Source organism: Rhincodon typus, chromosome 30, assembly GCF_021869965.1.
Source record: "Rhincodon typus isolate 14 chromosome 30, sRhiTyp1.1, whole genome shotgun sequence".
Taxonomy (NCBI): Eukaryota; Metazoa; Chordata; class Chondrichthyes; order Orectolobiformes; family Rhincodontidae; genus Rhincodon; species Rhincodon typus.
Window position 1 is genome coordinate 1,838,526 of NC_063361.1, and position 16,079 is coordinate 1,854,604.

Below are 16,079 nucleotides of genomic sequence, written 5' to 3' on the forward strand. Positions count from 1 at the left end.
CACAAACACAATCTCTACCCCTCACAAACACAATCTCTAGAGCAACACAAACAGAATTTCTAGCCCTCACAAACACAATCTCTACCCCTCACAAACACAATCCCTACCCTTCACAAACACAATCTCTACCCCTCACAAACACAATCTCTAGCCCACCACAAACACAATCTCTAGTCCTCACAAACCTGAGCTGCAGCTATCTTGTGGAATCCTCTTGCTCTCAGTGATTCAAATCTGATTCCAGTGACCTTGAGACACTTGGGGAACATGCACTTCCAGGAATTAATCCCTGACCATTAACTCCTGCACTAGATCTGAATCCTTCCTCAAATAAATATGGGGACTATTTTCACATGGACAGATGCCTCATTGCTCTGACGAGGAGAATAATGCACTGACTTTAGTATAACTCCTAAGTTCTAACCTGCCCGACCGTCTGACTGTGATTTCACTCTCATCAACAAAATTCTCAGGATTAAGCTTTCCCACCAACCCAATGTACCTAAGAAAGTATTGGAATTAGCAAGCAGGGTCAGTTCATTTTGCAAAATACATGTCAACAGAGAGAGAATCTAAACTTCTGCCTTTGATGTGGGTTGTGGTTTTTTTTGTAGGCTCTCTTGCTGACTGGTAAAATTCTGATTGGCTTGGGAAAGCAGCCTGATGTTTTGGGATCAGAGGTTAATGGTGCATCCCTCCAAGCCCAGAATGCTAAATTAGTCATTACAGTCAAACATCCAGCAAGAAAGAAATGATTAGTAGTGCCTGCAGTTCCTTCTCCATTAATCAGTGATTCAGTAATGACTGTTTTACTGTTTGCAGACAAGTTAAAATACAAATTCCAAGCAACAGAGAGACTCGGGACTAGATTTTTGAGGAAATTGGGCAGGATAAGAGTGGAAGATGTGAATGTTGGGTAGTATGGACTAGTGCAGTGTTTCCACCTCATACTTAACATTCCTCACATCACCCAGCCTAACACTGTGACAGTAATCAGATTTAACCAATCTGCTCATACATTTTATGACATATCTCCAGGGCAGGTGGAATTTGAACACAGACCATCTAGTCCAGAGGAAGCAACACAACAATAGCACTGATTTAGAGCCTCTCTTGTTTGTATTTGCTTTTAAGTTTAAAGTCTATAATAGAACATAGAACAGTTCAGTACAGGTACAGGCCCTTTAGCCTACCATGTCTGTATTGACCATGATACCATTCTAAACTAATCCCATCTATCTGCACATGGCCCATATCTCTCTATTCTCTGTCCGCTCACGTATCTATCTAAATGCTTCTTAAACATTGCTATCAGCTCTGCTTCTACCAATTCACTTGGCTGTACGTTCCAGGTACCTACCACCCTCTGTGTAAGAAACTTTTCTTGTACACCTCCATTAAATTTTTCCCCCCTCACTTTAACCTCTGCCCCCTTGTGACATTTCCACCCTGGGAAAAAGACTATCCACCTTATCCATGCATTTCATAATTTTATATGCTTCTATCAGCTCGCCCCTCAGCCTTCGATGCTCTAGCAAAAACAATCAAAGTTTCTCCAAACCTCCACTTAAAGCTAAACACAAGTTTATCCAAGCTCTCTGTAATGAGGTCAGCCAGTTCCCTGATTGGGGCTGTTAATCTGGTCCAATCGGGGAGACCTGGCTGACATATAAAGAGGTTGAGTGGCAGGGATACTGACACACTGGTGCCTGACTCAGTATGAAACAGTATTATCATCAAGGACTGCTCATGTGTAAATAAATGGCGAGTTGGTGATGGCTTACAGGCCTCTGTAGAGTTATTTCATTTTCCTTATAGCTAATACACTCCAATCCAGGCAACATCCTGGTAAACCTCTTATGCACCCTCTCCAAAGCCTCCACATCCTTCTTACGGTGTTGTGACCAGAGTTACATACAATACTCCAAATGTGGCTCACTAAAGTTTTATACAGCCACATCATGACTTGCCAACTTTTAGACTCAATGCCCCAACTGATTAGAGCAAGCATGCCGTGGCCTTCTTTACCACCTTATCAATTGTGTTGTCCCCTTCAGGGAGCTATGGACTTGCAAACCAAGATCCCTCTGTTTATCAATATTCCAAACGTCCTGCTATTTACTGTATACTTTCCTTTTGGATTTGATCTCTCAAAAAGCTCTAGATTGCTCGATTGACACACTAAACTCAGCATCCATCCCCAGCAACACCAACACATTGTGACACAAAACATGTTTTGATGGCATCTCCCAGCCCAATGAGCTCTATCCACGACAAAACAAGGGCATGAAAACCATCAGAGCATCTTGTTCCCCTCCAAATTACACTCAGATACACAACACCTTTCCTTGGTGTCAGTGAAGGGTGATATTGGTATGAGGGTGAATAAACAGTGTTGATCTCAGTGGGAATTGTCATTAACTCATTCTGTCACTGATAATTGTCCTGTTCTAAGATTTCCTGGGGAGTTACTCGATGCACTGTAGCCCCATCTCATTAATACTATTTTTCCTTTTCTCTAATGTCTTTTACATTTCTGAATAAAGTTTGACAATATTTCATCAAAGAGAAATGAAACACAGGTTCACAGGTCAAATCATTATTCTTAATTAAGCATTTACAATTCTTCAATTAGTCCTTACTGTTTGAACTTCATTAAATACAAGGCCAGTAAATATAACATTTTGAAGTTTAGCCACACTTCAGTAGGTTTATGTTTAGACTCTGCTGAATTTGAAGCTTGTTTGTGAGCAGATTATAGAGAGGATGGTGTAATTATAGTAACAGTCAAAACCATTGCTGACAGACTCACTGAAATCCAATTGGAGCTGATCAGTCTTTGTACATCTCACTTCCTGGGTTAGATCTGGAATTTGTGTAAGTGTGTGAAATAAGTCAGCAAGCTGACCTCTCCCGTGTTTAATTCCCACTGGTTTCGATGGGGAAAGGTGGTAATAGGCTAACAACGCTCTCTTTGAACTGTCACATAAACTTACAGCACTTTACGCACTGTCATTGGATCCCATCAGATGTGATTAGGGAGGTACGAAGGAGTTAGAAGAATTGGAAAACATCAGGATGGAAGACCAACATCTTCACATTGGATCCGGATATTGGGAAGGGTGGTTAGCAATGGTGGGGGGACCATGGACTTGCACATGACAGGAAGCTATTTAAACATATTTCAAGGGCAATTTGACCCAGTATACTGGAGGTCAATGACCCTGGGGGAGTCTGAAGCCTCACCAGCAGGGTTCTTACAGCATATAGGACCTTTATTCTGCCAGGTCACCCAGAGACCAGATAGTACTGTAAATAATGGGTGCTCGGCCCCTGCCCACCCTACGTATAACAGTGTGTGTCTTTCCCCCTCTCTGATCCTATGTGTGTCACTCTCCCTCACTGTGTCACTCTCCCCTACAGCATATCACTGTTTCCCTCAATGAAACACTCTCTCCCTCATTGTGTCACTCTCTCCCTCAGTGTGACTCACTCTCCCTCAGCAATTCATGTTTCTCCTTAGCGGTCATTCCCTCCTTCTGTGTGTTGGGCTCTCCCTCCAAGTCTCACTCTTACCCTCAGCTTGTCACTGTCTTGCTCAGTGTGTCACTTAGTCTCACCACTTGTAAGACTTGTCCTCGCTATGTCACTCTCTTCTTTACTTTCTCTCTTTCTCTCCATCAGTATCCCACTCTCTTCCTCAAAATATCTCACACTTCTCGATTTGTTTCAATGAGTCACTCTCTCCCAAGTGCCTCACTTTCTTTCTGATCATATCATGACTTCTAATAGTACGCCACATTTTACCTCAATGCATCAAACTTTCCCTCAATGTGTCACTCACTCCCTCAATGTGTCACTCTGCAAATAGATACTGCAAATTAGGCTAGTTAATAAGATAAAGGCTCATGTGTTCAGGTAGTATGTTAGCATGGATAGAGAATTGGCTAACCAGTAGGAGACAGAGAGTGGGCGTAAAGGGGGCATGTTCAGGAAGCCACAGGAATCAATGCTAGGGCCGTAAATGCTATTAATAGGTTGGATGAGGAAAGTGAATGTGCTATCACCAAGTTTGAGGACGACACAAAAATAGGTGGAAAGTCAAATTATCACAATGACACAAAAAGTCTACGGAGGAATATAAACATTTTAAAACAAGTGGACAAAAACTTTCCGGATGGACTATAACGTGAGAAAATGTGAGGTTATGGACATTGATAGGAAGACTAGAAGAGCTGAATATTATCTAAATGAAGTAAGACTGCAGAAAGCTGAAGCAGAGAGGGATTTCGGAGTCACAGAGTCATAGATTATAGAGATGTACAGCACAGAAACAGACCCTTCGGTCTAACTTGTCCATGCTGACCAGATATCCTATATAAATCTAGTCTCATTTACCAGCATTTAGTCCATATCCCTCTAAACCTTTCCTATTCATGCAGATGTCTTATAAATATTGTAATTGTACCAGCCTCCACCACTTCCTCTGGCAGCTCATTCTAGACACACACCAACCTCTGTGTGAAGAAGTTGCCCCTTAGGTGCCTTTTAAATCTTTCCCTTAAACATCTAGTTTTGGACTCCCCTACCCTGGGGAAAAGACCTTGGCTATTCAGCCTATCTATGCCACTCATGATTTTATAAACTTCTATAAGGTCACCCCTCAGCCTCTGATGTTCCAGGGAAAGTAACCCCAGCCTATTCAGTCTCTCCCTGTAGCTCAAACCCTTCAATCCTGGCAACATCCTTGTAAATCTTTTCTGAACCCTTTCACAGCATCCTTCCTATAGCCTCATGCATAAATCATAAGAACCTAGCATTCAAGTTCAGCAGCTGACAGGGGAGGAAAATGTTGACCTTTATTTCAGTGGTAATGAGGTCTAAAAATAGAGAGGTCTTGCTAAAACCATACAAGGCACTATCCACACCTGGAATACTGTGAAAATGTCTGGACCCCTTATCTATGGGAAGATACAATAAGCTTTGGAGGCAGTGCAGAGACCATAAGACCATAAGATATAGGATCAGAATTAGGCCATTTAGCCCTATTCCTCTATTCTTCCTACCAAAATGTATGACCTCACACTTTGCCACATTGTATTACATCTGCATCATCTTTGCCCACTCACTTAGCACGTCCAAGCCCTTCTGCAGCCTCCTCGCTTCCTCAACACTACCTGTCCCTCCACTTATCTTTGCATCACCCACAGAATTAGCAACAATGCCCTCAGTTCCTTTGTCCAGAAGTATAAAGTGAAGAGTTGTAGTCCTGGCACAGACCCCTGCAGATCTCCACTTGTCACCAGCTGCCATCCTGTAAAAGACCTTTTGTCCCTACTCTGTGCCTTCTGCTCATCAGCCAATCCTCTATTCATACCAATACTTTCCCCCTAGCACCATGGGCTCTTATCTCATTTAGCAGCCTCCTATGCAGAACCTTGTTAAGGCCTTCTCGATATCCAAATAGATCATATCCACTACTCCTTGGTCAACTTTCTTGGTACCTCCTCAAAATATTCTAACAGATTTGGCAGGTATGACCTCCCCTTGACTAAGCTGTGCTGACTTTACCTACACTTCCAAGTACACTGCAATCTCATCCTTAATAATGTATTCTAAAATCATACCAATGATCAAGATTGGGCTAGCTGGCCTAGAGTTTCCTGTCTTCAACCTCATTCCCTTCTTAAAAAGGGACGTTGCATTAGCCACTTTCCTATCCTCTCGGACGCCTCCTGACTCCAGTGATTCCTGAAAGATCACCATCAATGCCTCTACAATCTCCTCAGCTATCTCCTTCAGAACTCTGGGGTGTAATCTGTATGGTCTGGGTGATTTATCCACCTTCAGACCTTTCTGCTTCCCTAGCACCTTCTCCTTAGTGATGGCTACTACACTCACCTCTGCCCCTTCACTCTCTTGAAATTCTGTTATGCTGCTGGTGTCTTCTACTGTGAAAACTGATGCAAAGTACCTACTCAGTTTCTTTGTCATTTCTTTGTTTCTGGGTATAGAGAGACTGTTTTATGAGGCGAAGTTGAGTAGGTTACGACTGTACTCATTGCAGTTTAGAAAACCAAGTGGCGACATTATTGAAACATATATGATTCTTAGGGGATTTGACACAGTAGATGCAGAGAAGTAGTTTCCACTTGTGGGAGTGTCTTGGCATAATCTTAGAATAAGGAATTGCCCAGCCATGTGAGAGATGAGGAGGAATATTTTTCCTTCAGAGAGTAGTGCAACTGTGGAATTCTTCAGCACAGAGGGCTGCTAAAGTTGGGTCATTAAGTATAGTCAAGGTTGAGGTAGACATTTTTAATCAGTAATCGAATCAAGGGTTCTGGGGATAAGAGAGAAAGGTAAATTTGAGAATTATCACATCAGCCATGATGTCATTGAATGGCAGAGTAGAAATGATATTCTGAAAGGCCTTCTCTGCTGACTATGTCTATTGGTCTTACAGTGAAAAAGGAGAACATTTGGGCCATTCATGCTGGCACCAGGTCTTCAAATGAGTGTTTTTACCTAGTGGCAATCTCCTGCTTTCTCGCCATACCCTTGCATATTATTTTTATGCCACAGATTCACTCCCTTCTGAGAGAAGAAATTCCTCCTCATCTCTGTCTTAAATGGGCAAACCATAACTCTGAGATTATTCCTACTGGTCATAGATTCTCCCACAAGAGACAAACAACCTTTCCGCATCTATTAAGTTGAACCATAGAGTCATATAGCACAGTAACAGACCCTTTGGTCCAATTCATTAATGCCAATCAGACATCACAATCTGACATAGTCACATTTGTCAGCATTTGGCTAATTTTTTTCTAAAACCTTCCTATTCATATACCAATCCAGATGCCTGTTACATGTTGTAATTGTACCAACCTCCCCCACTTCTTCTGGCAGCTTGTTCCATACACGCACCACCCTCTGCATGAAAAAGTTACCACTCAGGATTTTTATAAATCTAACCCATCTCAACTGAAACCTATGTTTTCTAATGTTGGACTGCGCCGCTATAGGTAAAAGACATTGGCTATTCACTCTATTGTTGCAAAGTTGGGTAGAGAATTTGTGGATTGAAAGGCAGGACATTTGAATTTGATGTTTGTAAAATGATAGGGGGGAAGTGTGTGTGGTCTCTTTAAAATATGATGTGTTTTTCTAGGCTTGGAGGGAAAAATGTCTGCAAGAAGCAGCAGGTGGACAGAGAGTTCCTGAAATTGAAATATTTGTATCAGGGGGCTGTGTGATTAGCAACCTAGGCAGTAGTTTGTTTAGGTAACCAGTATAAATATCAGTCAATTAATTTAAACCAGACACCTAGAAACTAAAAACCAATTAAATTTAAAATTGGATGATTTTGACAACCTAGGACCAATTCTATGGTAAGAAATTGATAGGTCATCAAGGATATAAAAGAAGGGGGCATTTGAAAATCAGCATGAGAGCAACTGCCATCTACTAGAGTTAACAACCCATCAGCTCTAAAGAGAAAATCGCTGGCTCTCACAGAAATCTTTAAGCTCTCAGAATAACCATCATCTAACTAAAGGTATAGTGGCACACTTAGCTAATATTCCTCTCACAAGAAGTCAATGGAGAAAGGCATCGCTGACTGAGGATCAGCAGAGAGGGTGCAAAGCAATCTGGAAGATGTATCCTGGCTGCAGTTTCCAGCGTGCCATTAGCATTTCGTTTTATTCGGGAATAATTAATAGTTAAGGGGAAATTGTTCAGTTTGTTAGTAGTTATGTTAATTTGTTCATTGTTAAATTTAGATAAATAGATTGTTGCTTATTGATTATAGAGTGAGTGAAAGGATTTCATTTCAGTTAACCACTCCTTTATAATAGATTGGGGTGGGGGTGGAGAGGTAGGTTATACCACTTTTCACACTTCTTTTAGTAGATTATAGGGCAAGGCGAGCCTCTCTAGATGTTTCAGTTTTAGTTATTACGAGGTGGGGGGGCAGGTGGGGGAGGGGGAGAAGTTGACCTCTGCTTTATAACAGATTGGGAGCTCCAGCCTGGGATCTGGCCGGTTCGTGTATGAGATCTGAACGGATCTGAACAGATTTGAACAGATTCAGGGTATGAAAGATCCCAGCAGATTTAAACAGTCTTGGGGATTAGTTTCCTAGATTTTAAAATAAAACTTCGGTGAGAAGTGGAAAATCTGTTTAATTTCAGTTACTTGTGGGTGGTTATGTCAAAAGTGAGGGAAATGGCTCTTAACATTGCTAAAGAGGTCCTGGGGTTTGAAGATGCTTTGCAAATTTGCCAAGAAACTTTAGAAAGTCAGAGGAAGGCTAGAATTGGGTTTAACTAGGCATAAGAGGGAAGCTGAAATTATAACGGAGTTGTTCGAGCATTTAGGTATATCAGAGAAACAGGCAAGTGCAATGGAGTTTGAAAAAATTAAATGGAAAATTAGACAATTGGAGTTAGATGGGGAAAAAGAGAGAGAAGAAAGGAAACTGAAATGGTTTGAATTACAGTTATAAGCAGAGGAATGAGAAAAGAAAAAGAGAAGGGAGAAAGAGAGAGTTTGAAATGCAGAAGTTGCAAATTAAACAGGAAAGTCAATTTAAAAGGATGGAGATGAAGGTGGAAGATAGGCTTAGTGAGGAGGAGAGTGATGATGAGCAAACCCATCATAGCCAAAGACCTGATAGGGATATATACAAATATATCAAAACATTACCAAAACTCAATGAAAAAGATGTAGAAGGTTTTATCATGTCATTTAAGAAATTGGCTAAACAGAGGAATTTGCCAGAGACCATGTGGCTAATGTTAATTCAGACCAAGTTGGTAGGCAGAGCTAGTGAGGTGTTTGCAGTGCTGTCAGAGGAGGGATCAGGACAACTATGAAGGAATAAAGCAGGCTATTTTGAGTGCCTACAAACTGGCACCAGAAGCATATAGACAGTGGTTCAGAAATGTAAATAAGGAACCAGGTCAGACTTATTATCGAGTTTGAAAGAATGAAACAAGCAACTTCGATAGATGGATAACAGCATTAAAAATAGAAAACACATAGGATCTTAGGTATGTTATTTTGCTGGAGGAGTTTAAAAACTCACTTCCAGAAATTATAAGAACGCATGTTGAGGAACAAAAAGCAAGAGGAGCTGCAGAGATGGCAGATGAATATGCATTTGTGCATAAATTGAAATCTAGCTTCCAGCAGCAATTTAATTCCATGCGGGATAGAAATTGGGGAAAAAGGAAGATCCTTCAATGAAAAACAAAAAGTGGATCACACTGGGAACAGTTTATCACAGATGAAAAAAGCAACTCATGAGGGTAAAACGAGATGAAAGGCCTCAGGGTGTTCCCACTGTTAATAGAGGGAGACACACAGAGTCACAGTGCTAGTGGATTAAGAGAGGCATTGGGAAAAAGGATGTGGTAAAAGAGGCTAAACCATTGGGATTAGTTGAGATGGTGAAGGAAATCCCAAGAGGAGTCGAGGAGCTGTAAGAGAGTGCGCAGCCTTGACACAGGCTGGACAGTAAGAAAGTGCCCGATCTCTTCAAAGACTTCACCTCTGTGGGTATGGTTTACTCACAAAGAACAGGGGGAGAAGGCAAAGAAGCTAAAATATTGAGAAGTATGGGAGCTGCTCAGTTTGCAATTGTAAGAGATGAAAGTATTTGCACTCCTTCTGGAATGTTAACCAAAAGAGTGATAATCTGTGGAATAAATGGACAGAGATTTAGCATTCTCTCCTGTAAGATCAGGTTGGAAAGTCCAATCAAGACTGGGGAAGTGACAGTGGGAGTGATTAAAAAGGGTGTCTATTCCAGAATACAGTTTGTTCTTAGAAACGACCCAGCCGGATCAAAGGTGGGACTGACACCCATTGTAGTGGAGAAGCTGAAAGAAAACCAGGGAACTAAAGAGTTAAAAGAAAAATACCCTGCAATTTTTCTGGACTGTGCGGTGATAAGATCCCACAGCCATAAGTTAAAGCAAGGGGGGAAAATCAAAGAGAGAGACGAAGGATTTGAGGTCCAGTTCGCTGACGCCCTGTTTGATGAAATGGTAAAGGAAGAACCTTAGCAGGTTGAGGATCAGGCAGAGGTGTTTAGTTCTGAAAAACTAATGGAGTTATAACAAAAAGATGAGACCATAAAAGATTTATATCATAAAGCCTACTCAGAAAAGGAATCAAATGTATTCCAGAACGTTATTACCTTAAGGATAAAATCTTAAGGCGGAAATGGAGACCTTGGAGGTTAGTGCAGAGGAGAAATGGGCAGAAGTTCACCAGATTGTGTTGCCGGTAGCATACAGACAGGAAGTATTGTGGGTAGTACACAAAGGAGGTCATCTAGGAGTGAGGAAGACTCAGGCTAAGATACAGAAACATTTCTATTGGCCTGGATTACATAAAGATGTAGTTGAATTTTGCCACACCTGTCATACGTGTCAAATGATAGGAAAGTCACAGGCAATAATAAAACCAGCGCCTTTGATGCCAATTCCTGCATTTGAAGAACGTTTCATGCAGATTATGCTTCATTGTGTAGGGCCCCTCCCTAAAACCAAAAGTGGGAATCAATATTTACTAACCATAATGGACGTGTCTACCAGGTTTCTGGAGGCAATTCCATTATGGAATGTCAAGGCAAAAAAGGGTTGTGGAGGAGTTGTTTGCTTTCTTTACCCAATATGGACCACCCAGGGCGATTCAGTCAGACCAAGGGTGCAATTTTCCTGCCAAACTATTTAAGGAGGTCATGGGCAATTTAGGCATCCAACACTTCAGATCAAGTGCATACCATCCTGTATCCCAGGGTGAATTGGAAAGGTGGCATCAGACCCTAAAGACGATGCTGAAGGCTTATTGCCAGGATTACCCAAATGATTGAGATAAAGGTATCCCATTTATATTGTTTGCTATTAAAGACGCTCCAAATAAATCAACTCAATTTACCCCATTTGAATTGATATTCGGACATGAAGTAAGAGAGCCTTTAAAATTAATTAAGGAAAAGTTGATAGGTCTGAGGTCAGAGATCTCACAGTTGAATTATATATCTGAGGTGACAGAAAGATTAAACAAAGAAGGTGAATTAGCTAGACAACATTTGAAGGTGGTACAGCATCTAATGAAGCAAGAGGCAGATCAGAAATCTAAAATTTGTACATTTGCTCATGGGGATAAAGCATTGATGCAGTTATCATTGGTAGGAAATCCCTTCAAAGCAAGGTTTAGTGGTCCCTATCAGATTGAGAAGAAGTTAATCAGGTGAACTATCTGGTAAAGATGCCAGATAAACAGGTATTAGTTACTGCCTGTCAGAGTGAGGAATTAAATCCAGATGATTCAGATTTTGATGTGCCTCAGAATAAACTGAATAATGAAGAAGTCCTGAAAGAATGGGATAGGGTAGTAAGCTATCCACCTAAGGAACAGAGAACTGAATTGAAAGGCTTGTTGCAGGTCTATGAGGACACATGTAGAAATAGAAAGGGGAGGACTAGAATGGTAACCCAAAACGTTGACTGCTCATTTCCTCCAGATGCTGCCTGGCCTGCTGTGTTCTTCCAGCCTCCTGTTTGTCTACTATAGTACATGAGGTTGACGTAGGGAATGCTGTTCTGATAAAACTACACCCCTACAGGCTTAATCTTCTCAAAGTAGCACAGGTACAGAAGGAAATGGAAGTGATGCCCTAAGAAGACATTATCAAGCTGATTCGTGTTGGTTCCCAAACCTTATGGTACTCAGTGATTCTGCGTAGACTATCAGAAGGTCAATGACGTGGCCAAATTAGATTAATACCCAATTCCAAGGCTGGAGGACTGGGTGGAAAAAATTGGACAAGCCACTTCCATCACAAAGTTGTATTTACTTCATTGTTACTGGCAAGTACCTTTGTGAGAGCGAATGAAAGAGGTTTCTGCATTTGTTACCCCAAATGGGTGGTTTCAATTTAAAGTAATGCCCTTTGGAATGAAAAACACACCAGCCACTTTTTAAATTCTTACAGAGTTGTGGCAGGATTGACTAATTATGCTATCTATATAGATGGCTTAGTGATCTTTAGCCAATTGTGGAAAGATCGTATGGCACATTCGTCAGAGATTATTGAGAGACAAAGTTGGTCATAAATTTAGCAAAAACAGAATTTGTGAAGGCAGAAATGAATTTCTTAGGGCACAACATTGGATATGGACGGATGACACTGAGGAATGTGAAAATGAACGCCATTGAGGAATTTCCAAGACCATCCTTAAAGAAAGAGGTGCTATGATTTTTGGGACTGAGCGGATTCTGCAGGACATTTGTACCAAACTTTAGTAGCACAATGGCACTGCTGACAGATTTTTAAAGAAGTACACGTTGCGGGTCATGAAAATGTTATTGCGGATGCATTATTGTGGGTTTAAAGTAAAAATGTGTATATAAGATAGAAACAATAGTGTTCAATGGTATATATGTATACAGAATTAGTATGAAATGTGTAACTTTTGATTAATGACGTGTGGAATCTAGTAATAATGGCATTATAGTTTAGAAACATTAAGAAAAAGAAAAGCCATCTTTTCATCATGATCATTTATTCTTTTTTTAACAGAGCCGGCGTTGAGAAGTTGGGTAGAGTGTCCATGGATTATAAGGCAGGACTTTAGAATTTGATGTTTGAAAAATGATAGGGTGGAAGTGTATGTGGTACCTTTAGAAGATTATGTGTTTTTCTTGGAGAAAAAAAAATGTCTGCAAGAAGCAGCAGTTGCACAGAGAGTTCCTGAAATTGAAACATTTGTATCAGGGGGCTGCGTGGTTAGCAACCTAGGCAGTAGTTTGTTTGGGCAACCAGTTTGAATATCAGCCAATTAATTTAAATGAGGCACTTAGAGACTAAAAACCAATTAAACTTTTATCTGATTGTTTAAACAACCTAGGACCAATCCTATTGTAAGAAATTGATAGGACATCAAGGGTATAAAAGAGAGGGGATTTGAAAATTAATTTAAGAGCAATTGTCATCTACTAGAGTTAACAACCCATCAGCTCTAAAGAGAAAATCATTGACTCTCACAGAATTCTATAATCTCTCAGAAGACCATTATCTAACTAAAAGTATAGCAGCACACTTAGCTAATATTCCTGACACAAGAATCTGATGGAGAAAGGCATTCCTGACTGAGGATCTTTGGAGAGGGAGCAGAGCATTCCGGAAGATGTATCCTGGCTGTAGTTTCGAGAGATTAATTTTTAAAATTATTTTGGTATATAAGTGGGACTTGTATTTATTAAAACAGCATGCCATTAGAGTTTTGTTTTATTCATGAATAGTTAGTAGTTAAGGGGGAATTGTTCAGTTTGTTAGTTGTCAGTTTGTTTCTGTTAATTTGCTCACTGTTAGAGTTAGATAAATAAATTGTTACTTGTTGATTATAGAGTGAGTGAGAGGATTTCATTTCAATTAGCCACTCCTTTACAATGGATTGGGGGGGGCGGGGGGGCGGTGAGAGGCAGGTTATACCACTTTTCACACTTCTTTTAACAGATTATGAGGTGAGGCAAGCCTCTCTGGGTGTTTCGGCTTTAGTTATCAGGAGGGGGTGGTTGACCTTCGCTTCATAATAATATCCATGTCCCTTTATGATTTTATAAACCTCTAAAAGGTAACACCTCAATCTCCAATACTCCAGGGAAAATAACCACAGCCTATTCATGCTGTCTCTATAGCTCAAACCCTCCAGCCCTGGCAAAATCCTTGTAAATCTTTTCTGCACCCTCTTAAATTTAAAAACATTCTTCCTATAGAAGAACGGCCAGAATTGTATGCAGTTTTCCAAAAGTGACCTCACTAATGTCCTGTACAGCTGCAATATGACGTTCCAACTCTTACACTCAATGTTATTCCCAATGAAGGCAAGCTTGCCAAATGCCTTCTTTATCACCCTGTCTACCTGCGACTCCACTTCCAAGCAACTATGCACCTACAACACTAGGTCTGTTTGTTCAGCAACAGTCCCCAGGGCCCTAACATTGGCTGTGTAAGTTCTGCCCTGATTTGCCTTACCAAAATGCAACACCTCACATTTATCTAAATTAAGTTCCATCTGCCACTCCTCACCCCATTGGCCCATCTGATCAAGGTCCTGTTGAACTCTGAGATAATCTTCATCACTGTACTAGACATCGCCTATTTTGGTGTCATCTGCAAACTTACTAACCATGCCTCCTATATTCACATCCAAATCATCAATATAAATGGCAAAAAGCAGCGGGCCCTACCTTGTATGTTTCAGTAATGTCACCTCACTCTTTTATATTCCAACAAGCACAGGCCTAGTAAAGGATACAATACTTCTATAACTCTGGTTCTGTGGTCTCCCTCAGAATATCACTCTCCCTCAGTGTCTAACCTCACCCACCTCCATGATTTTTCCTTTATTTAGATTTTTCAATATTCTTATCCCATTTGTTTTTTGCCTGTAGCTCCTACCCACCCGCTTGTGTTTGGCTTTCCTTTAAGAGGGTTTTCTCCTCAGACATTACTCGTGTTTTTAGCACAAGGGCTCACTAAGTAGTGTTCAACTTCAGATGGCAAGGGCTGTTAGGAAGCAGATGTTCTTGTGCTGAGGCTTCACTGATTTCAATCAGAACAGTAGCTCTACTGTGCTCCAATGGCTGCTGTGTTTTGTACTTAATGACTAAATTTAGAGCTTTGTGAAGTCAGGAGGTCATGTAATACACTTTATAAATGCAAGGCCTTTCTTTGCTGTTTCTGAGACTCAGCTAAAACAGTTCATGTTCCTATGGAACTCGGTGAATAAAACTGATCGTTACAATGTTTAAATGAAGCTGGACAAATGCCACAGGCAATGGACAAAAAAACATACATACGATCACACACATAGATACACAGACACCAAAAGACTTACTGATATACAAATACACAAAAATAGCCGCTTTCACACATACAAGCACAGTTTTACACACACACACGCACACACACGAAAAAGCATATACATTCACAGACTCACAAGCAGATTCACACAGATCCTCACATACAAACCCACCCTTTTGTACACACAATCACATACTCACACACAGTCACACACTTGCTCACAAATTCACCCACCCACACACTCATAGTGAGGCAGTGGCATAGTGGTAGTGTCGCTGAATTAGGATCCCAGAACCCCAGACTAAAGACGTACGGTCATAAGTCCATATCCAAAAGAGGAATGTTACTATTTTATGGAGCTCTCAGTATAACAACACTAACGAATCCATTGAAATACAAATTCAGTAAAAGAATTTGGAAGTAAGTAGTTGGCCATCGGAAACCATGTAAACATTCTTGATTGTTGTAAAATCCCAGCAGGTTCACTAATTCCCTTTAGGGAAGTAAATCTGCTATCCTTACCCACTGTGACCTACATGTGACTCCAGAACCACAGCAATACGGTTAGCTTTTAACTGTCCTTTAGATAATCATGGTTACACAATAAATGCTGACCTAATCAGTGACACACAATTGAATAAAAAAACGCCACAATGACACACATACAACAAATACATCCATACGTATGCATGCAAATGCTTAGCTCGCTCCACTCCTCCCTCTTTCCCTCTCACGTGGTTTTTCATTGCAACACTCCTAAGGAGGTTGAATGGGCTGACATTCCCTGTCAGATTGCTCAGTGTTGTTAGACTGAGAGCTCTATAAATTAATCACATTCCCCTGTGCGTATGCTGAAAACTGGGATTTAATTATCTCTAAGTGCAGCGTGAGAAATTATCCAATCATAGGGTCAGGAATAAACCATTCACCCCCTCGAGTTTCTTCTGACATTCAGTCAGGTCATGGTTGCCCCACCTTTGCTCTAATATTCCTTAATACCCTTACTCACAAATAAAATTGATCAATCTCAGACTTCAAGGGTTTGATTTTTGCTGAGATTGTGTTGTAGAGGTCAGAGAACAACATTTTTCAGCAGGTGACTAATTATTAGGTCATCGCTGCCATTTCTATTGTGCTTTTGAACCAAGAAAGCATTTCATTGTGGCAACTAGTTGGTACTAGACACTGGTGA